This window comes from Myotis nattereri, assembly GCF_964212035.1.
Source record: "Myotis nattereri genome assembly, chromosome: 7".
NCBI lineage: Eukaryota > Metazoa > Chordata > Mammalia > Chiroptera > Vespertilionidae > Myotis > Myotis nattereri.
In genome coordinates, this window is record NC_138082.1 from 72,552,066 (window position 1) to 72,577,420 (window position 25,355).

Consider the following 25,355-nt stretch of genomic DNA (forward strand, 5'->3'; position numbering starts at 1 on the left):
GTTTAGCTTCTATTTTTGTAACCTTTTTTCAAACTGCCAGCTCAGAGGTCTGCAGCAGCAGGCAGGGAACGTTGGAGTCCTCCGTCACTGAAGCAAGCAAGCCTCATGTTAGTTTCAAGCATCCTGGCTGCTGGCCACCATCTTGGCTGGCAGTTAATTTGCATATCGCTCTGATTAGCCAATGGGAAGGGTAGCGGTCGTACGCCAATTACCATGTTTCTCTTTTATTAGATAGGATATGTGTGTGAGTGTGTGTGTGTGTGTGTGTGTGTGTGTGTGTGTTGATGCCAATGATCAAGCCCCAACTTAGAGATTTTTAGTTTCCTCTTCTCAGGCATTGGAAATTGTAAGCTCTTTTTACTTAAGACTGATTAAATCAATCCAGCAGATTGAGAACCCTTTATTCCCAGAGCCTAATCCTGGGAGTCCTGCCCTTAACCATCAGTCCTATGTGCACGGTTGCAGAGGAATTTGCTCTCATGCCCCTCCAGACTCTAATAGGGCTCATTAGTTTACCTCCCGAAGCAGAAAAGTTACAGCTGTCAGAAGCTTGACAGACCATTGAAAACATGAAATCAACTATGTAAATTAGGAATTACAAAATTACAAAGGTGTTTTTTTCCTATGACAGTATAGAATTTACAAACTTTTTATAAGGGTTGAAAATTCAAATAAAGGAACAGTCTGAGTGATAATGATTCCCTCTTCCAACCACTTAGCCAAAGTCTGCTCATGCACCTGCATATACCCTTCCCACCAATCACTCCCACTATGGTCAAGAACAGCCTAAGAAGATTCTGATTGGATATTGGACTTCACTCTAAGCAGGCACAGTTATTCAAGCTGTTCCGTTTGTTTATTTTGTCTTCCCATTTCTTCTTCTCTCCTTCCTGGTTCTCTCTGCCTTTCTCCCAGCATACACTGCTGATTTATGTTAACCTCTCGTGGAAGCTTTCTTGGCAAACCTGGTGATGGAGAATGGCTTTGCATAAAATATGCATTCTATGTCTTACACCAGGTGTGGGGAATGTCCTGCCATATGAGGCCCGAGAAATCATTTGGTCTGACCCTGCCAAAGCAATAGGGGTGAGTTAATTAAATGTTGGACCAAATACAGCAGGCTAATTTTTAAGTTGATAATTTTGTATGGCCCACTAATGAGGTTATAAATATCCAAATGGCCCGTGGCAGGAAAAGGTTCCCCACCCCTGTCTTAGGCTATGAACCTGAGGCCCTCAAGCTCACTGTTTGTCATCAACTTATAGAGGAGAAATTAATAGAATTGGATATAAATAACCTAGGTAAGCCACTTCTAATTTATGCAAATATTTAAATGTGAAATTTAATCATAAACATTTTGGTATTATCAGAAATATATATATTTTTAAATATGGAACACTTCACAAATTTGCGTGTCATCCTTGCGCAGGGGCCATGCTAATCTTCTCTGCATCATTCCAATTTTAGTATATGTGCTGCCGAAGCGAGCACATATCAGAAATATTTTTATCATACCATACTCCTTTTGTTAAACTTGTATTCTGTGACCTTTAGTCTGTCCCTTCTTCAAATTTATCTAAGAGGCATTTGCTAACACAACCAAACCATGTCTACTGAATTTTTTTCGATAAGTGATTTAAATGGATACAGCTAGTAGTTACAAGCCAAAATCATAATAGCTGTAATAATAATAATAAAAGATGTATCAGCAGAATGACTGTCAGATACCTGGTCCCCTCTCTGTGACTATTTTATAACCACTTGGTTCATAATAGCATGAAATGCAACGAATAGATAAATCTAGACATATCATCAATATATTTTATTAATAATTCCTTATGACAGATGCCATGTTTTGGTGATAATAATTTATCATTTCAAGTAAGCTTTGTAAATGTATTCAGAATTTACTGACACATTTTTTTCTTTTTCACCAAAACTCTAGCTCTAGAAGTAGGAGGAGGTATTAAAATAACATAAGTAGATGAGTAGCTGTTTTCCAGTGTTTATAATAGTGTCATCTATTGTATGTTATTTTCAAAGACAAGAAGTATGCCATTCCTCCCCCACCTCCCCCCCACTAAGAGCTCAGAGCTTAAGGAAATAGAGATTGAATCATCCCAAGAAACAGACATGTTTTGACAGAAGAAGATAGATTTTGGAGTTTGAAACATGTGGATTCAGAATGCTGCTTCACCACCTTTCTTTTTCTTTTTTCTTTTTTTTTGTAAACGAGGAGATACTTACTATCTAACTTATCTGCATATGACTTTTCTCAGTAAAATAAGTTCATCTCCATCTTGGGTAGTTGTTTGGAATGTAAAAGAAAGAAGATGGCATGCCATATATTGTTTTGGGTTCAGAGTAGGCCATCAAAAATCTGATAGCTAATATCATTCTCCTAATTTCCATAGAGTGCATATCTGGGTTTGGTAGCAGTGATTAAGTTTGTTTCCATATATTATTCACATTGTTCACCAACAAAAGAAAAAGCAATTATACTCTTCCACAGCATGCATTTCTACTTTTTTTCTCTCAAAAATTAACAATTAAAGTAGATAACTACTTAAAATGAAAAAAAAAAAAAAAAAAAGCCAGAGAGCACTGGCTCAGTTGGTTGGAGCGTGGCTGTATACACTAAAAGGTGGCCAAGGGTTTGATTCCTGTCAGGGCGCATATCTAGGTTGTGGTTCAATCCCTGGTAAGGGTGTGTGCAATTGGGTGTGTACAGGAGACAACTGATCAATGTTTCTCTCTCTTTCCCTTCTAATCTCTCTAAAGTCAATAAAAACAACAACACATATCCTCAGTTTAGGATTAAAAAAAAAAGCCAGAAGAGAAAATGAATATCTAACCAAGAATGAAAAAGAAGCACAAATTACTAATATCAGAAATAAAAGAGGAACAATCACTGCTGATCTTACACATATTAAAAGGACAATAAAGGAATATTATGAAAGATGTGTATTTAAAGTTTGACAACTTAGGTAAAATAGACTAATTTCATGAAAGACACAATCTACCAAAACACAAACAAAGAGAAATAGACAGCCTTAGCTGGTTTGGTTCTGTACATAGAGTGTTGGCCTGTGGAACTGAAGGGTCCCAGGTTCAATTCCAGTCAAGGACACATGCCTGGGTTGCAGGTTCAATCCTCAGTGGGGGTGTGTGGGTGGCAGCCCATCAGTGATTCTTTCTCATCATTGATGTTTCTGTGTCTTTCCTTTTTCCTATCCCTATCTTTCTAAAATCTATAAAAATATATTTAAAAAACAAACAAATAAACAAAAATGGAAAGAGACAATCTGAATAGGACCATTCAGGACCATATCTATTGTAGAAATTGAATAAATAATTAATGACCAGGCCCAGATATGTTCACAGGTGAATTTTACCACACATTTTAAAAAAAATACACTAATTCTCTAAAATATCTTGCAGAAAAGAGCCAAAGGGGATACTTTCTAACTCATTTTATGAGACCAACATTATCCTAATATCAAAAGAAGATAGAGACATACTATAAAAAATCTACTGACAGGAAATTTAACATTTCTCATGAACATAGGTACAAAAATCTTTAACAAAAAAATAGACATAGCCGAAACCGGTTTGGCTCAGTGGATAGAGCGTCGGCCTGCGGACTGAAAGGTCCCAGGTTCAATTCCGGTCAAGGGCAGGTACCTGGGTTGCAGGCACATCCCCAGTAGGAGATGTGCAGGAGGCAGCTGATCAATGTTTCTCTCTCATCAATGTTTCTAACTCTCTATCTCTCTCCTTTCCTCTCTGTAAAAAATCAATAAAATATATTTTTAAAAAAATAGACATAAAATTCAACAATATATAAAAGCAATTATAGACTATGACCAAGTAGTATTATCTCATATGTACAAGGCTGGTTCAACATTTGAAAATCAACTGATATAATTCATCATATCAATAGGCTAAAGAAAATTATATAATTAGATGTAGAAAAAGCACTTGACAAAAATCCAACACCCATTTGTAATAAGAACAGTCAACAAACTAGACATTGAAGGGAACTTCCTCAACTTCATAAAGAACACCTTCAAACAATCTGCAGCTGGTATCACACTCAGTGGTGAGAACTAAATGCTTCCCCCTAAGTTTAGAAACAAGAGAAGGATATATCCCTTCATACCCTTATTCAACATTGAACTAGATATTCTAGCTAATGTAATAGGCAAGTAAAGGAAATAAAAGACATAGAGATTGAGAAGAAGGAACTAAACCTTTTTTCACAGACAACATGATTGTCTATGCAGCAAATTCTAAAGAATTGACAAAATACTCTAGGAACTAGTAGGTGAGCACAACAATGTTTTAGGATCCAAAGTTATACAAATGAATAAGTGGAAACTGACATTAAAAACACAGTAGTATTGGCATTAGCACCCCCCACACCAAATAAAATATTTAGGTATACATCTAATAAAATATGTATAAGATCTACATGATAAAAGCTACAGAACTCTAAGAAAAGAAATCAAATATCTAAATAACTGGAGAGACATTTCATGTTCATTAATAGGAAGTCTCCACATTGTTAATACCTCAGTTCTTCCCAACTTGATTTATAGGTTCAATGCAATCTTATTCAAAATCCCAACAAGTTATACTGCGTATAATGATTAATTCTAAAGTCCATGTGAAAAATACAAAAGATCAAAATTGCCAACATAAGATGGAATAACCTGACTTTAAGGTTTACTGTGAAGCTAATCAAGGCAATGTTAAAGTAATCAAGTCAATCAAATGTATTGGCAAAAAACAAAAAAGACAAATCAGTGGGACAGAATAGAGAGCCCAGATATAGACCCACACAAACCTAGTCAACTGATCTTTGTTAAAGAAGCAAAAACAGCCTGACCAGCGTGGCTCAGTGGTTGAGCATTGACCTGTGAATCAGGAGGTCATGGGTACGATTTCTGGTCAGGGCATATGCCTGGGTTGTGAGCTCATTCCCCAATGGGGTATGTACAAGAGGCAGCCAATCAATTATTCTCCTTCATCATTGATGTTTCTATCTCTCTCTCCCTTTCCCTTGCTCTCTGAAATCAAATAAAAGTATATTTTTTAAAAAGAAGCAAAAACAATTTAATGGAGAAAGGATAGTCTTTTTTCAAATAGTGTTGAAACAACTGGACACACACACACACACACACACGGGATTAATCTAGGTGGAGAACTTATGTCCTTCACAAAAACTAACTAAAAATATGTCATTGACCTAAATCTAAATCAAAAAGCTATAAAACTTTTAGAATATAACAGGAAAAATTCTAGGCAACTTCAGGTTTGACTATGACTTTTTAGATACAATACATAAAATAAAGCATGATCCATAAATGAAGTAATTGATAAATTGTATTTCACTAAAATTAAAATTCCTGATCTGCAAAAGACATGGTTCAGAGAATGAAAAGACAAGCCAAAGACTCGAAGAAAATATTTTCAAGACATGTATCTAATAAAGGATTTGTATCCAAAATACAACAAATAAATCTTAAAATTGAACAGTAAAAAACCGAATACCTGAATTAAAAATGAGCATATGCTCTGAACATACATGAAGCCAAAGAATATATACACATGAAAAATAAGTATGTTAAAATATGCCCAGCATTATATGTCATTTGGGAATTGCAAATTAAACAACAGAGAGAAACTACTACACACCTTGGAAATGGTTAAATCCGAAAAATCTGACTAAACAAAATGTTAGCAAAGATGCAGAGTAACAGAAAGTCTCTCTCCTCGATTTTGGGAATAATAACTGGAACAGCCACTTTGGATGACAGTTTGGCAGTTTCTTATAGAATTAGACAATCTGATCCAGCAAGCATGTTCATAGATATTTAACAAATAAGTCAGGATTTTGCTCATGCAAGCACCTGTATATGGATGTCGATAGCAACTTTACTCATGGTTTCTAAAAATTATAAGCAGCAAGATGTTTTTTTTCAAAAGACAGGTAAATTAACAAACTGGTATATTCATATAATGGAATATTATTCAGTGGCAAAAAGAAATGACCTGTTAAGCCATGAAAAGACATGGAGAAAACTTGAATGCATATTGCTTTGTGAAAGAAGCCAGTAAAATTACTATATACTATACGGTTCCAACTTTATAACATTTTAAAAAGGCAAAACTAAGGAGACACTATGAGATTAGTACTTGCTAAGGCTTTGGAGAAGGGAAGTAGGGATGAGAAAGTGAAACAAAGAGGAGTTTTAGGACATAAAATGACTCTATATGACACCGTATGATAGGTATGTGACATTATGCATTAGTCAAAACCCATAGAACTGTACAAGAGAGAGTGAGTACTAATAGGCTTTAATTAATAACTAGAGGTCCAGTGCATGAAATTTATGCACTGGTGGGGGGGGGGCATGACCTGTGGGAATTGGCCCTCTGTGAGAGCGCCGTTCATCCAGGTCAGCTAAGTGGCTGTGGACCCACCCTCTGAGCAGCTGCTCCCAGGTCTGGCATCTTCCATGGAGCTGGAGCACTCCCCTCTCCAGGGGACCAGGCTGGGCCAGGCCCAGAGACAATAGCACTTAGAGGTGGCAGAATAGGCCTCAGTCCCGCGGTGGCCATGAATCTGTCTCCTAGCCTCTGGGGTCATCTCTGCAACTCCAGTGGCGGCACTGTGTGGTTTGAGGGTGTCTGGAGGAAGCAGCAGGGAGTGAGGAGGAGGAGCCTGGGGCAAGAAGGTGATGACTGCAGCCCTGGTTCCTGCCTGTAGGCCTGGGGTTTGCAGCAGGAGCAGCCACTCATCCCCATCAGCAGAACAGCACTTCCACTGTGGTAGTGCACTGACCACCAGGGGGCAACTCCTGCATTGAGCATCTGCCCCTGGTAGTCAGTGTGCATCATAGCGACTGATTGACCGGTCATTCTAGTCATTCTGCCATTGAGTCACTGGACATTTATTATATACTAGAGGCCCGGTGCACAAAAATTTGTGCACTCGCGGGGGGGGGGGGGGGGGGGGGGTCCCTCAGCCCGGCCTGTGCCCTCTCACAGTCTGCGACCCCTCGGGAGATAACAACCTGCTGGCTTAAGCCTGCTCCCCAGTGGCAGAGGGCAGGCCCAATCCCTAGGTACAGCCCCTGGTCGGGCTCAGAGCAGGGCCGATTGGGGAGTTGGGGCACCGCCCCCTGTCATGCACAGAGCAGGGCGGATAGGGAGGTTGCGATGCCACCCTCAATCACACTCAAGGTAGGGCCAACTGGGGGGTTGGGGCACCACCCCCAGGGCCAATCAGGGGGTTGGGGTGCTGCCCCCTGTCACTCATAGAGCAGGGCCCATCAGGGGGGTTGGGGCTCCGTACCCTGTCACACACAGAGTAAGGTCGAACAGGGGGTTGGGGAGCTCCCCACTGTCACGCACAGAGCAGGGCCCATCAGGGGGTTGGGGAGCTACCCCCTGTCATGCACAGAGTAGGGCCGATAGGGGAGTTGGGGCGCCGCACCCTGTCACACTCAGGGCAGGGCTGATGGGGAGGTTATGGCTCTACCCCGTCACACACAGAGCAGGGCCCGTGGGGGTGGGGGGAGTTGGGGCACCACACCCTGTCACACACAGAGCCACAGGGCGATCAGGGGGTTGGGGAGCTCCCCCCTATCAGGCACAGAGCAGGGCTGATCAGGGGGTTGGGGTGCCTTCCCCTGTCACGAACAGAGCAGGGAGGATAGGGAGGTTGTGGCCCTGCCCCCTGTCACACACAGAGCCGCAGGGCGATCAGGGGGTTTGGGCGCTGACCCCGTCATGCTGATCCCGGTGTCGGGAGGCCTCGCGGCTCCGCTGATCTCGGTGCTGGGAGGCATATTACCCTTTTACTATATAGGATAGAGGCCTGGTGCATGGGTGGTGGCCACCTGGTTTGCCCTGAAGGGTGTCCTGGATCAGAGTGGGGGTCCTGCTTAGGTGTCTGGACAGCCTGGGTGAGGGGCTGATGGCTGTTTTCAGGCTGGCGGATGACTGAAGCTCCCAACTGCTCCTTTTTTTCTTTTTTTCTTTTTTTTAATTCTGAGCCAGCTTTAGCTCTGAGGCTTGGCTACAGCTTCAAGCAGGTATCTGGTTTGTTTGGGTTCTATAATCGAAACACTGTTTCAACTCCAGCTCTGAGATCCCGGCTGGCTGAAAGCAGGTTTCTGGGGTTTTGTTTAGCTTCTATATTTGTAACAATGTTTCAAACTGCAAGCTCAGAGGCTGGCAGAGGCAGGCGGGGAACGTTAGAGTCCTGTGTCACTGAAGCAAGCAAGCCTCATATTCGCTTCAAGCTGCCTGGCTGCCGGCCACCATCTTGGCTGGCAGTTAATTTGCATTTTGCCCTGATTAGCCAATGGGAAGGGTAGTGGATGTACGGCAAATTACCATGTTTCTCTTTTATTAGATAGGATGATAATGTATTACTATTGGTTCATCAATTTTTACAAATGTGCTACACTAATGCAATATATTAATAATAAGGGAAACCAAGAAAGGGCAATGAGAGGAAATATGGGAACTATTTGCACTATTTGTTTAATTTTCTATAAACAAAAAAACTGCTCAAAACATAAAGACTATTAATTTTAAATACAGCAAAAATGAAGCAAAACAAAACAAAAGCTTAGGGCTCTACCCATAGGCTCCAGTTGTTAGCATATCCTTCTTTCATTTCTTTTGAAGAGCATGACTTCCTCATCATGACACGCAATTACCACAGTTAATTAGTAAATAGTCTAACAAACATTAGTTAACAGAAGAGCATTAGTTAATGGAAGACTGATAATTTGAAGTCAGTAGAGTATGCAAGGACTCTGATCCCCCCCCTCTTACTCCCCCCCCAAAAAAGAAATTATAAGGAATTTCATTTTAAAAAATATTTAAAATCTATTAAGGAAAATAAATGATTTTAAGTCCACTGTGGCTTGAAATTAGTACTAAATAATTGGTGGTAGGACTGGTTCAAAGACAGACTCTTTTCGGAGACACAAAGTGAATCCCGACATTGTGGAAGTCTTGGAGACCTTAGGTGAGAGAGATGCAGTGCACAGTGTTAGTTTTCCTGTCTGCACGAGCATATCCCTATCACTCTGATACAAAATTTAAGTAGATGAGCATTGTTATAAGATTCAAAATAAATATGTATGTACATAAAAATGTGCAGCCTAGAGAGACTATTTGCTTTTCAATGTGACCCAACAATGTAAGCATGCCTTTGGAAAATAGCAATAACGTGATAAGTGCTAGGTGCACCACCTTTTATTATTACCTAAGGCATGAGAACAATTGTCAGGTTGGAGATCTTGCCACAATGCTCTGAGTGACATTAGCTTCTGACTTCTGTCAATCATTGATAGCAAATGAGATTCCTTTTCATATTGTTCAAGAAGAGTCAGACTACGTTATTTAGTAGGTACGTTGTATATTCTGAGAGAGGAGCCCTCTTAGATATGGCTCTAGCATGCATTATCAAGTCACCCAAATATCACTATTATCTGTACAAAAGGGGCAAGAGCTGGAATAAAGTGGGTTGATTATTTGGCCTTTCCCCTGACCCCTAGTTTATAAATTATGATTTGCTTAATGATGTCCTAGTTTTCTCAGACGTAGCATTAGCTAAAGGCATCATATAAACCTAACTTAGTTTTATAGAAATAGTCTGCAATAGAGTTGACATCTGACCTCATTATTCTTCCAACTTCTCTAGTCAGTAAGACCAATTACATTTTTTCCCAAAGGAATATAAACTCTATTTTAAGGACAGGTAAAGCATAGAAGAATAAGTGACAGGTACTTTGGATATTTGTGCTATATATCCTAAAAAGGAAAATTTACAATATATTATCTTTTATTTTAAAAAGTGAAATAAAACATATAACATTTAATCCACTCCTACCAGGTATGAGGCTCCTTCACATAATTTGCCACATCTAGATCCTATAGCTTTTCTGTGTAAAATATCATCACCATTTCACTGCTGAGAAAGCGCAAGCCCAGAAAGGTTAAATATCATGAAAAAAGTTTTTCAGAAAATGGAGTGGGAACCAGATCCTAACTGTGAGGTCCAGGTCATTTGAATAAACCACCCTACCTCCGATTGCCAATGAATTCACAGGCTTCTTGCCTTTATATTTCTCAAGATCTGGTCCTCATTCCCTATCAGCCATTGCCTTTGGGTTTATTTTTTTTTCTTTTTCTGCATTCTTTCATTGTACAAGGAGGATAGAGTTAAGCCAGTCAACCTTGCTCCATTTATTCCCTTTAGAGAGGTGGCAGGTGAGGACATGCCCACCCCCAGGGGGACAGAAACAAAAGGCAGTTGTCCAGGTCTAGTGATACTTGATAGGAGGAAGAGACTCACGTGGGAAATAACCTTATAGGGATCTCTCTGGCTACCTATTTTCTTTAGTAACTAAGACACAGGAACTGAGGCGTGGCTCCAAAGAGATGCTGTGCCACCTCTACAACTCTCTTTAAATGCTTCCTGCTACCTGAGGAACGCCATGGATCTCGCTAGAGATCTCATCTTTTCTGGGTCTGAAGCACATATCTGACACAGCTAGGGAGCACCTAAGGAATCTGCCTTTGAAAGTCAAGACTTTTTTTTTATTTTCTGCTTGGCGTGAGCCTTTGCCATTTTTAAAATTAAAGCTTTATGTATATGTCTAATTTGTGTCTGAGTTGACCATCTTAATCTGTGTGGTACCCGCAAAATTGACTATTGTTTGCATATCCACAATTCATAAAGTATGATTGGGAAAGACTGATGGGTTAGGAAGTGTAGAGCAGTTATTCAGGTACTATAATTATGTGTCTGCATCCCTGCTTCTGTGTCATCTCCTGAGACCAAGGCCAGATCTTTCGAAGTGCTTCTATTGCAGTTCTGTAAGGCAGCAGCCACTGGATCGCAGCAAAAGAGACCGATGGTGTATCGCTATCAGCAGATGGAGGAAGAAAATGAACACTGTAGAGTTAAGCTCCAAGGGGATTTTACTAAGGCAGGTTAGAGCTATTCAATTATATTATAGTGGGAATTGGATCCTGCCAAATATGATATGAGTAGACTGCTCACTACATGGCTTACCCTCAACAGCTCATTTCTGAAGGTCTGGTCCTCAAGTCTATTGCAAAAAGTTTCAGATTTCTAAGCCATAGAGGGAAGCAATGATCTTGAGAATGAGAAACACTAAATGTGTAAATAGGACTTAGACCAGCTTAAAATGTGTTTTTAATAGCATATTTGCTCATTATTTTACATTTCAGACCAGCTTAAAATGTGTTTTTAATAGCATACTTGCTCATTACTTTACATTTTTTAAAATAACATTAAAGTGAGCTCAATATTCTTGGCTCCTTTATACTGGGCTCTGACTAAGTATAGTGATCATTTTAACATTTATTATATTATCAGTATCATTTGGATCCTCTGAGTAACAAATACCAGGATGGAATGAGATGTGCAAGATGTTTATTGGGAGAGACATTAGGTAATTAAGTTTAGATGAGGTCATGGGGTTGCAGTTCCCATGACAGAATGATGGTTTTTGTTAATAAGCGGGAGAAAGACCAGAGCTGCTTCTTTCCATTATGTGAGGATAAAATGAGAAGGCATTTCATTTGCAAGCCGGGAAGGGGGCCCTTCATCTTCAATTTTCCACCCTCCAGAGTGTGAGAAATACATTCCTGTTGTCTGAGCCACCTGTCTGTGACATTCTGTCATAACAACCTGAGCAGACCAAAACCTTAGGAAGAGCAACAGGCTGCAACAAAGTCCAGAAAAAGCGTCCCTAATGGTGATTGATGGTAAGTCACCAAGCAAGCTTTAGCCATTAGAAAAGCGGTTCTCAACCTGTGGGTCGCGACCCCTTTGGCGGTCGAACGGCCCTTTCACAGGGGTCGCCTAAGACCATCCTGCATATCAGATATTTACATGACGATTCCTAACAGTAGCAACATTACAGTTATGAAGTAGCAACGAAAATAATTTTATGGTTGGGTCACAACATGAGGAATTGTATTTAAAGGGCCAGAAGGTTGAGAACCACTGCATTAGACGAATCCCTCGCTGGGTAGCAGTGGGCCAGTTTGGTAACTCTGGTGGGCTCAGTCTTTAGCTGGGAGAAGCCTAGGAAAAGAGTAGTCATTGATTTTTCTATGGTTTACTTTTTCTTTTGATAATCAATGACAATTTATTGCCTCCACATTTTCTCTCCTGTATTTTTTATCCTATGGGTGTTAAATTAATTGGAGATCCCGCAGTGATGTTATTTTTCACAAGAAAGCCATTCCCGGTACTCTGCCAATCAAATAAGGGGCTATGCTGGTAACCGCAACTGGTCAGGAATTGAGCGTGGGTTGGGTTGTAGTTCTAATAGGATTCTATCTACTCAGGTCTCCCACCTTTGCGTCAGCCACAGCCATCCTGGGTTTTTGTTGAATGGGGTTTTGTTGAGTGCAATGGTTTCTCTCTCCTTAGCCATTAATGTTTCCAAAAGATTCAGTTCTGCTCTTTGGAAGTTTAGAGCTTAGCTTCTCAGTCTTCAGCCAGGACACCACGGAGTCTGCCTCGTGTGTCCGACGGACTTTGTGTATTTGAAGCAGTTCCCCTCTGCTAGTGGCACAGTGATCCTAAGCACCGCAAGATCACAAGAGACTCTACGCTGCCCTTTTAGATGTTTCAGGCCTCGCCGGGCAGCTTGCTGCTCTACTGCAGATCTCCGCACATTTGTCCCGGAGAAAGCCACGTGTGCATGTGGGGCTCCTGTGGTTAGTCTGACACGCCAGCTTTCGCAATCATCACAAACCCCACGGTTCCGTTTTCCTAGCAGAGTCCCTCTTCTTAGGTGAAGGCTAATCCTCAGCCCATGCTGACAGTGAAGGGAGTGCTTGGCCGTTTTCATCTCCTCTAACAAGTTGAATTTCCTTTTTCTAGATGTTTCCTGGTGGGTTTAAAATATAATTTTGGTGGCATATCTACTTTTCTCATTGTTGCAGAGAAAAATGGTCTCAGTAAATTAATTTATTCTGCTAAGCTTTCTGGATTCTGAGGCATAATTAGAAGTCTCTCTCTCTCTCTCTCTCTCTCTCTCTCTCTCTCTCTCTCTCTCTCTCTCTCTCTCTCTCTCCATATAGGAATTACCCATGTTTTCTTCCAGTATTTGATAAGATTTACTATTTTTACATTTAAAATGTTCACCTATATGGATTTTATCCTTATATACAATGTAAGGCATAGACCAAAATTAGTTTTCCGATGGCTATTCCAGTGGTCTCAGCACTATCTATTGGATAAGAGCACATTTTTCTACCTGACTTGAGTAGCACTTTTATATTGTAGTAAGTAGCCCTACAAATATTGACTTTTGGGGGGAATTGCCATTTTTTTACAGTGGCTTTGTTATTTAATAAAATCACTGTATTTTACTTTTGAAGTTTTAATGCATATACCGAATATCTGAAAGGTGCAGGCTCTTCCTCGTTTCTCTTCTACTCCAGAGTTTCCTAAGTTTTGTTTTTCATTAGTTTATTTTTCCATATGACCTATGCAGTTAAAAGAACAAAAATAACATCTTATTAGCATCTCATTAAACAAAAAGTGACTTAAGGAAAATTGACACATTTATGATGATGAATCTTCTTAACCAAGAATATTGTATTTATTTTCTTTTGTTCAGGAATTATTTTGTGCCCTTTAATAGTGCTTTAAATATTACATATATGCAACTTTCACTTTTCTCATTTGCTGTATTTCTTGGAGTTTGATTTTTTAATGCTATTGTTATGGTAAATGATGAATTTTCTTTCACTTTATCTTCTAAATGATATATAGACAAGTTATTGATGTCTTGTCAATTTAATACCTCATAACTAACTTTTTATGATTTCATGTCTATAAAATTATAGAATCTAGTAATAAAAGTTGTAACTCTTTCCTTCTACCCTGTCTTTAACTTTGAATTTCATTGACCTGTCTGAATGCATTGTGTAGCAACATTGATAAAAAGTTATAAAATAATAGTGTCAGGCTTCTATTTTAATCCCAGTGTTGGGGATCACTTTTCTTGTTTCTGATTAAACAGGAAATGTTCTATTAGTTTCTCATTAACCAGGCTGGCTAGACAAGTGAAATAAATATATTTTATAGTTTTAGAAGAATTTTATATATTTCTATTTCTTGAAAATTATCTTTACTTTATATTATTGAGTATCACAAATATATAAGGTACACAAAACGTAGCTATATATACTAGTAAGATAATTACAACAAAACAAAACCTATATAACTATCAGCATAGTAATTAAAAAAGCAAAAGCAAAAGTAATTGCCAACTTTTTAAAAAGCATTGTTCATACAACTTCTCAATCACCCTTCCTTTGTTCCTAAAGTTAAATTGTATTCTCCATTCTACCTGTATAGTTTATTATTGCTTATAAGTCATTTATAAGGTTTATTTATTTCACTTGACATTAAATTTGTAAATTTTATCCATATGGTTGCATTCATTTTTATTGCTCTATAAAATTGATTATATAAATTTACTACAGTTCATATAACTCATTTACTGTTGATGGATATTTTGGATATTTTCAATTTGAAGATATTTTTTAAAATGCCACCATGAATATTCTTATATAAATTGTCTTAGTAGACATGTGAATGTTGAGGACACATCTGGGAATAGAATTGTGGGATCATAGGAAATACATATATTCACTTCTGTTGTTACATTTAAATATATAATTTCCCAAGGTGGTTGTAATATTTACACTCCCATCAGCAATTTATGAGAATTCCTACTGCTTCATGTTCATGGCAAAACTTGGTCTTATTGAGTCAACTATAAATTTTAAGGCTAAAAACGGCAAGAAAATGAAAAGTCACATTAAATATTGATACAAAGAAAAATTGTCAAGATTATATATTGATTTTATATGTATTTTAATCATAGGAAGTATATATATATATATATCTTTTTAACAATACATCTTAATCATAGGAAGTAAAAATTGACAGAATTAATAGAGCTGATGAATTAGCCAGCATATAGTGATATTTTAGAATACCCTTTATAAACTAATAGATTGCAGAGCTTAAAAAATGAGTAGCAGTATAGGAAATTTGGATAACATAATTAACAAGTTTGGTTGAATAGAAATATATAAACTCCTGTTACTGAAACATTGACACACATTTTTCTTAAGCACATCTGGAATATTAACAAGTGAATTGAAAGTATCATATACAGGCCTCCAATCTAAATACTACATAATAATGATGATGAAGTAAATAAGTGTAAATATTTTTATATGACCAAAGTATGAATTGAACTACAAAAGCAGGAAATGTTAGCAGTAAATAGTTCTCAGTTCCCAAATTCTGATTCTTTTTTTTAAAAAAAATATTTTTATTGGTTTCAGAGAGGAAGAGCGAGAGAGTTAGAACATCAATAATGAGAGAGAATCATTGATCAGCTGCCTCCTGCACGCCCCCTACTGGGGATCTAGCCTGCAACCTGGATATGTGCCCTTGACTGGAATCGAACCTGGGATCCTTCAGACTACAGACTGACACTCTATCCACTGAACCAAACCAACTAGGGCCAAATTCTGATTCAGTAATTGCCATCTAGACCACTGGGTCAAAATTGCTATTCTCAGTGGTGTCTAAAATCAGTAGTTCTTAATGTATTCTTTCAGAAATGCATAATTTTATATGTATTAAGAAATAAAATAACACATTACATATTTTTATTGACTCTTTTTTACACAAATGTATCATACACACAATGATTATTCAACTTTGTTTTTTAACTTAAGATCTAATACATCTATATTAGCTACATAGACAAAATCTTCATATATATGTACATATACATATATATTTGTTGATATTTCAAGACATGCTAGATCTGAAGTGAAAAGGGAAGTTGCACAATGGGTCACATATATGTATACACACATTAATCTTTTTATAGCTGCATAGATTTTCATTACACATTTGTGCCATCATCATTTAAGCCAAGGCACTGTAAATCCATTTTGCCAGTTACAATTTTTCTCTCTAAATTAAAAAATAAATACATTAAGGCACAGAATCAGGGGGACTGCCTTTACACACTAATCCCAGTGTGAGAGTTTAGATAAGCTGCTTACCTGTGATAGTGTGTGAAGTAGAGTCTGGGTGATACTTGAGACAGGACAAGACCACCATGTATTGCATTAATTCCCTGCTTAAACTTTTCATTGAATTTCTGACACAGATTGATCAAACACAAACTCCTTATAATATTTTTTTCAAAATAAAATCTGGCATGACTTTGTTCTGAGTTTGTGATAATCCTGAACCACATCCCTTCTGGACCAATAAATGCTATTTCCCTGGGTGCCCCACCCCTTTCTGCTGCCTCCACAATTGCATGTGCTTTTCTCGCTGTGTGAACTGCCCACTGGAAAACTTTCCTCTTGACAGACTCCTACACACTTCTCATACACACTTTTCAAGTGACCCCTGTAATGTCACCTGCATCAACTCTTTGATGTTTCCTCCCAAAGTTTGTCACCTCCTCCGATCTGCTCCATTATTATACTGTATTATTTCATTGTAATATCTCATTATTATAATTTGAGCTTTGTAAATAATTACTTATCCTCCTCCCTTTATTCCGAGTCCTCACAACGTGGGAAATTCCTCTTATTAATCTCTGTATCTGCATTGCCTAGCACAGTGCCTCACTAAAAAATTAATAGGACATGACATGGAATGAATGATTGAGCACATTTACAGTTCTAGTGTAATATTTATGTTCCTCAATGTTCTGCTCTTTCTTCAACTGTTATTGATTGGGTGGTTTCCTTAATCAATCCTAAAACAAAAACAAAAAATCAGATTTCTTTAAAAAGCTTCTTATGCTCCATACTTTAATCATATTATAAATCTGAACACTTCTACAATACCCACATTTTAAAAATTTTTAATTCTTTATTATTAAAAGTATTACATAAGTCTCCTTTTCCTCCCATTGACCACTCCCCGACCACCCCCACCCCCAGCACATGCCCTCCGCCCCCAGTCTCTGTCCATTGGTTATTCTCATATGCATGCATACAAGTCCTTTGGTTGATCTCTTACCCCCTCACCCCCTGCCTTCCCACATAGATTGGACTGTCTGTTCGATGCTTCTATGACTCTGGTTCTATTTTTGTTCATCAGTTTATGTTGTTCATCATATTCCACAAATGAGTGAGATCATGTGACATTTATCTTTCTCTGACTGGCCTATTTTGCTTAGCATAATGCTCTCCATGTCCATCCATGCTGTTACAAATGGTAAGAATTCCTTCTTTTTTACAGCAGTGTAGTATTCCATTGTGTAGATGTGCCATTACTTTTAATTCACTCATCTGCTGATAGGCACTTAGGCTGTTTCCAAATCTTAGCTATGGTGAATTGTGCTGCTATGAACATAGGGGTGCATATATCCTTTCTGACTAGTGTTTCTGTTTTCTTGGGATATATTCCTAGAAGTGGGATTACTGGGTCAAATAGAAGTTCCATTTTTAGTTTTTTGAGGAAACTCCATACTGTTCTCCACAGTGGCTGCACCAGTCTGCATTCCCACCAGCAGTGCAAGAGGCTTCCTTTTTCTCCACATCCTCGTCAGCGCTTGTCCTGTGTTGATTTGGTGATGATAGCCATTCTGCCATGTGAGAGATGGTACCTCGTTGTTTTGATTTGCATCTCTCCAATGATTAGTGATTTTGAGCATGTTTTCATATGTCTTTGGCCCTCTGTATGTTTTCTTTCCAAAGTGTCTACTTAGGTCCATTGCCCATTTTTTGATTGGGGTTTTTATCTTTCTTTTATCAAGTTGTGTGAGTTCCCTATAAATTTTCTAGATTAAACCCTTACGAGAGAAAACATTGGCAATTATGTTCCCCCATGCAGTGGGCTATCTTGTTGTTTTGTTGATGGTTTCCTTTGCTGTGCAGAAGCTTTTTATTTTGATGAAGTCCCATTTGTTTATTTTCTCCTTAGTTTCCATTGTCCTAGGGGCTGTATCAGTAAAGATATTGCTACAACAAATGTCTGCTGTTTTGCTGCCTATGGCTTCTCCTAGGATTTTTATGGTTTCCCGTCTTATATTTGAGACTTTTATCTATTTTGAGTTTATTTTTGTGTATGGTGTACGTTGGTGGTCTAGTTTCATTTTTTTGCATGTATCTGTTCAATTTTCCCAACACCATTTATCGAAGAGACTGTCTTGACTCCGTTGTATGCTTTTGCCTCCTTTGTCAAATATTAATTGAGCATAATGGCTTGGTTCGATCTCTGGGTTCTCTGTTCTCTTCCATTGCTCTATATGTGTGTTCTTGGGCCAGTGCCAGGCAGTTTTGAGAACAGTGGCTTTGTAGTATAGCTTGATATCTGGTATTGTGATCCCTCCAACTTTGTTCTTCTTTTTCAAGATTGCTGCAGCTATTCGGGGTCTTTTTTTAATTCCAGGTGAATTTTTGGAGACTTTGTTCTAGGTCTGTGAAACATGCCATTGGTTTTTTAATGGGGATTGCATTGAATCTATAGATTGTTTTGGGTAGTGTGGACATTTTAATTACTCCCCTATCACTCCCTCACTCACTCACACTCTGTCCCTCACTGCCATCCTCCAGGCCACCCTTTTGGAATCCTGCAATACCCACTTTTATTCTTCAAAACAATCTTTGGTTATTTCCTTCCTTAAAATGCTAATTGGTCCCCAGATCTTATAAAGCAGAGTTAATTTTCTCACATTACTATCAAAGTAATTCAAAATTTTCTCCTAGAAAGAATATCTGATCATCTTAAAAGCATTTGCCACTCCGTTTGTACAGTCCCTGCCCCCCTTGCTCCACGCTGTCTCTGCAATGCCTTCTGATGACAAAATAGCTTACATTCTCCATTCAGTGAGATGCTTCTTTCTCCACCCAGCTTTCTGTTATAAATTAAGACCTGCATTTCTCAATGCCGATATGATTCTGTGGACACTGTGTATATTTGATTAATTTAAAATAATAAAAACATCATTTTGATCATTTTATAGAATGCTACCGTAACTTGGAAACACTTATTAAAAGTCAAAAATATTATCTTAGCACAGCAATCTAGCCCAAGAAGCAAACAGGCTAAAGGAATAAAGGCTTATATTTAGACTAGAGGCCCGATGCACGAAATTCGTGCAAGGGGCTCAGCCCTTGCAGCCTCGGCCTTCGCAGCCCCTTGTAGCCTTGGCCAGCCCTCATAGCCCTGTTTGTCTGGAAGGTCATCCAGATGGTTGTCCAGAATGTCATCTGGATGGTATTTCAGCTTTTTGGTCTAATTAGCGTATTAGCTCTTTATTATATAGGATGTTCAGTGAAGTGTTTATTATAATAGTAAAATTTTTAGATAAAGTTCAAACATCCAAAATAAGGACTGTTAAGTATATATATATATATATATATATATGCTTGTGTATACCATATAGCCATTAAATATTATGCTTTGAGACTCAGGTATCATGTATCAGACATATACGTTATGATTTAAATTTTGACATAATTCATATAGTCTTAGGGATAAGATCAGAAATAAACAGACTAAAACATTGTTCTTGAAATATTTACCTGTAGGATTTATTTTTTCTAATTTTTCTTTATTTTTCAAATATTCTAGAGTAAATGTAGACATTTTTTATAACGGGAAGAAAATCCAACTGGCAATTTAAAAATAATATAAAAAAATGATGTCATAGTAAAAACACACAAAACAATCTTACTCATTTTTTTGGCCTTAAGAAATAGATACGCAATGCTTTCTTATTCATACTGCATAAAGATACTGTTATCAGCATGCATATTCTATGGGCTGTTTTCTGTAATAATGTAGAAATTGCTTATCTTGCACTTTCATTGTGATTTCCTCAGGTGTGCAGTGACAGTGGCAAAAGCCACCTTCATAGTGAATTAACTCTACATTAAAAATTCAAATTAGTGACTATATTCAAAGACCAAACAAACATTTTCCAGCTTTCTTTCTTTTCTTTTTCTTTACCTTTCAAATATTGTTCAGTTATTTTATAGCAATCTTTGTCAAATATGGTTTATTTTAGAAGATTCTAATGTTTAAAGGCAATTTATGAGTGGTCTTTATTTTGAAGTTACAAAAGCAGCAAAGAAAAGCCCAATTTGGTACCTAGCTATTGTTCAAACTTGAAGCCCCACAGCCTTTGAGATTTTAGAAATCAATTCCTGCAACTTTAAGGATTCTACTCTAAAAAATGTGTAGTGCCTGTAGAAATCTTGCAAGCAAGATAAACTCTCATCCTCAGGCATACTGTTACTCAGCTACAGCTGAGACCTAATGGAGGTTAATGAATTATTGAGAGTTATTATTTACTAAAAGAAAACAATTCCCACGTACACAATTATAAAAGCCATTGATACTTTTTCTGCATACTTACTAAGAAAGAAGTTAATATGTTTCTTGTCATTAAACATAAGTTCATTTATATTTGTGTACTCTTCTTGTTCTAAAATAGATTAACTTCTGCCAATACTGTGTTCCAGTTCTAAATTTCTTTGTTAGGATGTTATTGTTTGCTGTAAAATTCCATAAGATACAGAACTGCTAGGCTGGGATTTTGCCTCCTCAAAGCAGTAGAATCCAGATGGCAAATAGAGGAATTGGTACTCTATTATTGAGGAGAAATAGAAATTTGGTACTCACTGAATTTCCTTACAATTAGATTAGAGCCCTGTTATTACTTCTGGCCAATGAACTCTGAGAAGAATTGATGTGTCACTTCTTGGCAGGTGTAGTTAAGAACCTCCCACATCTCACTTCCCTTGGAGGCTATATGCTTCAGGTGGCAATGTTCAAAGCTGGGGAAAGCCTAGCTGACTTACACTAGATTGTAGGAGTTTGACTCACAGCAGATCAAACCTAACCTCAATACATCCATGCTCTATAATAAGTATGATCTCAGGTATTACTTATTCTAATTGGTACACATTAAGGTAGTGACACATTGTTAAGTTTAATCAAAGCTTTGCCAAGAGATTTGATTAGAAAAAGTACATTTTAAGACAAGATGGAATAATTTCTCAAAATCTGATGCAAATATCATATCTTTTTTTTCATTTTTAATACCCTGTCATTAAGGTTCCTGAACAGAGGAAACAGAGTATAATAAAACAATATGGCACTCGGACTTGGGTACAATTGTAAATAGAAATAAATGTATCCCTAGTTTGATGTGTAGCTAAAACAAAATACCAGAGACAGAAACTGTTACAACCCAAAGGGAAGGAAAAGCTTTTGCAAAGTAAATGAATACAAAAATTTAGAGAGAAAAAAAAAAGAAGAAAGAAAGAAAGAAAAAAGAAAGGAAGGGAGAAAGAAAGAAGGAAAGGCAGAAATTAAACTGGAACACTTGATTTTTCCTCTGGGCAGGATGCAAAGGTGATTTCCCAGGTTCTTGTCCAGGTGCATTTGAAGAATGAAGCCAAGGACAAGAAAGAGGTGGTAAAGGAAAAGGTGGACATTTATTGAGAAGCAAGCACAGACTCCCACGTAGGGACGTGAAGAGAGACCTACTAAGTCCCTCTTTTCTAAAGTTTATAAAGGCTGCAGTTCTTTGTGTCCTGATATCCTCTTGGATTGGTCACTATAGCAACTTCAGAGCCCACAACCCACGGCGGGGTTCCCCTTTTGTTTCTCTATTCCCTGGGGCCTTCCTCTTTATCTTGAAAACATATGCCTTTCAGCAGCTCCCAGCTTTGCAGCCCTGTGGTTCTACCCAAAGGACCCCTTAATTCCTAAAACTCCCTAAGCCTGCCTTTTTTTTTTTTTACCCCTAAAAACTTATTTCAAAATGACAACTGTTTTCTTTTCATAAATAAAAACCGTTAGGATCCGAGGAGTCTAGAAATTGTCAAAGATCATATAATTATGAAAATATCAGAGTGCCTGACACAGCAAGCTCATGATGCTCGGTGCAGATGAGACTCCTGCGAATCAGTACACACCACGCTCCCCTGAAGTAGCAGGTGGGACGTCTGGCAAAGTGATGACATAAAACTCTGAGAGAGAACAGATGTGCCGTGGGAAACACGCTGTTTTTATCGGCACTCAAGTTTCTCTTAAAGTAAATACAGTCGTTCAAAGCCTTTGAGCCCTGGCTGGAGAAGCGCCGCATGGAGGGGCTAGAGGGGACCTGTGGGAAAGGAGAGAAGGGGAGGGGGTCTCTGCGGAGCAAATCTTGAATATACAGATTAAATTGTCTGAAAATAGCAGATTGAAACCTGTCTGAAATTGGTTGTATAATAACAGACTTCTGTAATATACAAAGTCTGGTCTTTGAGCAAACCTGATCTAAAGGGAATGAGAAAAAATAAGTCATTTTAAACTCCCGCTCAGTACCATCACTCTCAATTTTTTAAAACATACTTTTGTTGATTTTTTGAGAGAGGGGAAGGGAGAGGGATAAAGAGATAGAAACATCGCCGAAACCGGTTTGGCTCAGTGGATAGAGCGTCGGTCTGCGGACTGAAAGGTCCCAGGTTCGATTCCGGTCAAGGGCATGTACCTGGGTTGCGGTCACATCCCCAGTAGGAGATGTGCAGGAGGCAGCTGATCGGTGTTTCTCTCTCATCGATGTTTCTGACTCTGTCTCTCTCCCTTCCTCTCTGTAAAAAATCAATAAAATATATTAAAAAAAAAAGAGAGAGATAGAAACATCAATGAGGAAGAGAAATATTGACAGGCTGCCTCCTGCATGCCCCCTACTGGGGGCTGGAGCCCACAACCCGGGCTTGTGCCCTGGCGGGAATTGAACCAGCGATTTCTTGGTGCGTGGGTCAACACTTAACCGCTGAACCATGCCGGCCAGGCCTCTTTCTCAATGTTATATGAGTGGTTGGTTTATTCTAACTCTGCATGGCTAGTTCCATCGCTCTCTGGACAGCTACATGGGAAAGTTTTAGTGGCATGGTGAAAAAAATTAAAACCACTTTTGAATTTGAACTTTAGTTCTATTTGTTATTTGGGTATCTTGGGTAAGCCTCTTCCTAATTAGTTGAAGGTTATCTTTCAAACAGAAATACTAACTCCTTACTTTTAGTGTCCTTGTGAGAATTAAATGCAGTCAGATTTGTAAACTGTCAGCCACATAGTAGGAATTCAATATTAGTTTTCTTCTCTTATGCAAATGGTACCAGGAGTTAAGCCATGAAGTATCTTAAAAATTTAAAATTTGATCCTATACATGTATGTATTTAATGGGTTATAGCCCTTAGTGAGAGATGCTTTGGGTATTACAGTCTTCTTAAGGTACTTTAATATTTTATCAGAAATTTTATATTTAATATCAACCATGCTGCTTTTAGACACTTGCTATATTTAACTTTTTAAATGGACATATAAACTTCTCAAGATGAATTCAAACACTGTTCTACTTGTGTCTTCACTTGGATGTCTAATAGAATACATTTGAAATGTCTTTCCTACCCCAATAAAACTCTTCCCTCTCCAATCTTTGTAAATATGAACTCCATCCTACTAGTAACTAAAAGTAAAACTTATTTTTCCCTTTATCTAAAGCTCCCAAACAAGACCAAAAGCTTATTTTTTCAATTCCCCATGAAATATATGCAATGTTAAAACTTTTCACCAAACCCTCTGTGCCCACTTAAGTACAAGTCATCACTGAATTTCATGTGATTGTTGCTACTGTCCCCTAAGCAGTCTTGCTTCTACTTATACATGCCCCAGGTAATCTACTCACAAAATAGAAATCAGAGTATTATTTTTAAAGTATATCAGGTTACATCAGGCCACTGTTGAGAAGACTTACAGCTTCCCATCTTATCTATAATAATAAAATCATAGTATGCTAATTAGACCAGACAGCCTTCTGGATAAAGCCGTGGCAGCGGGGGCGGAACCCTTTGCACGAATTTCATGCATCGGTCCTCTAGTTCAGAATAAAAGCTGTTGTCTTTACAATGGCCTAGGAGACCTTTAATGATCTGGCTCCCCACTAACTCTAGACATGATTTCCTACCAAACTGTCCTCTCCTTTCTTACATCAGCCATAATGGCCTCCTCGATGAACCTCAAAATGATGTGCTCTTCATCAGTAAAGTCCAGAACGCTCTCCCCCAGGTTTTCATGTGGTTTACCCCCTTCCTTGCTCTACTCAAATATTGTCATCTCAGTGAAGCCTTCCACCAAACTCTATAAAATAGCAACAAAAATAACCCCACCCTGGAAACCCATCTTCATGACCCTACATTATTTTTCTTCAGAGTGTGTATCACTATGTAAAATACTGGTTAGTCACTTGTTTATTTATTTACTGTCTTCCTCCCCTACAGTCTATTAGTTCACATCTATTTTGTTTATTCTATATTTTCAGTGTATAGAACAGTGCTTGGTCCATATAATCTCAAAGAATATTAGCCGGAAGGAAAAAGGAGGAGATCTGAGGATAATATGTTTTATTTCCTCCCTCGTGTGTTTGGCTCCTGAAGAGAAATGTACTCTGGAGGTCGGGATCCATTTCTGGCTCAATCTCTAAGATTTCTCTGCCCTGTGTCTTAGAGGCTGTTCTCATAAAGCCTCAAGACTTTTCTCCCCAAAACATTTACAACAGTTTGAGCCTTGAAGGAAAACGTAACCTTAGTGGTTTGCTCAGCTCCTTGCTGATGCTGCAGAGCACATCCCACCCCATGAAGCGGGCACTGAAGGTTACAAGCCTGGATTACCTCATTGGGCAATAAATTACCTGTCAAGTATATTGTGAGTTCTGTGTCCTTCGAAACTTAAGGACCAGTAGTTAGTTACTGTTCCGTGAAATTTTTACAGAGCCCTTGGGGCGTATTTATCTTGTCAACAGGAATCGATATTTGTACTGAATTAGTGGACACAAATATAAATGTGATATCAGCAGAACAATACGTACTGTGAAAAGCAAGCGTTAGAAGTAACTAGTTTATCTTGCCTCCAAGTCCTAAAAGAAGCACTACTATTTGCTGAGTGCCACCCATATTATAGGCAATTCACAAATATTATCTTCATTCTCCAGCAACCCTGTGAAGTATTAGTGTTTCTGCTTAATGGGTGAAGAAACAGGCTGGAGGAAGTTAAGTGTTCGATCCATGATTATACACGAAGTACACATTAACACTGGGAGTCAGTCCAGCGTCTATCCGAATTCACAGCCTGTCGATGCTCTTGAACATGCTCTCTCCTCTTGCGAGTCTTGCCTTGAAGCATGCCTTTAAACCCCGTGGAATACCTGGCCTGACTTTGCAGG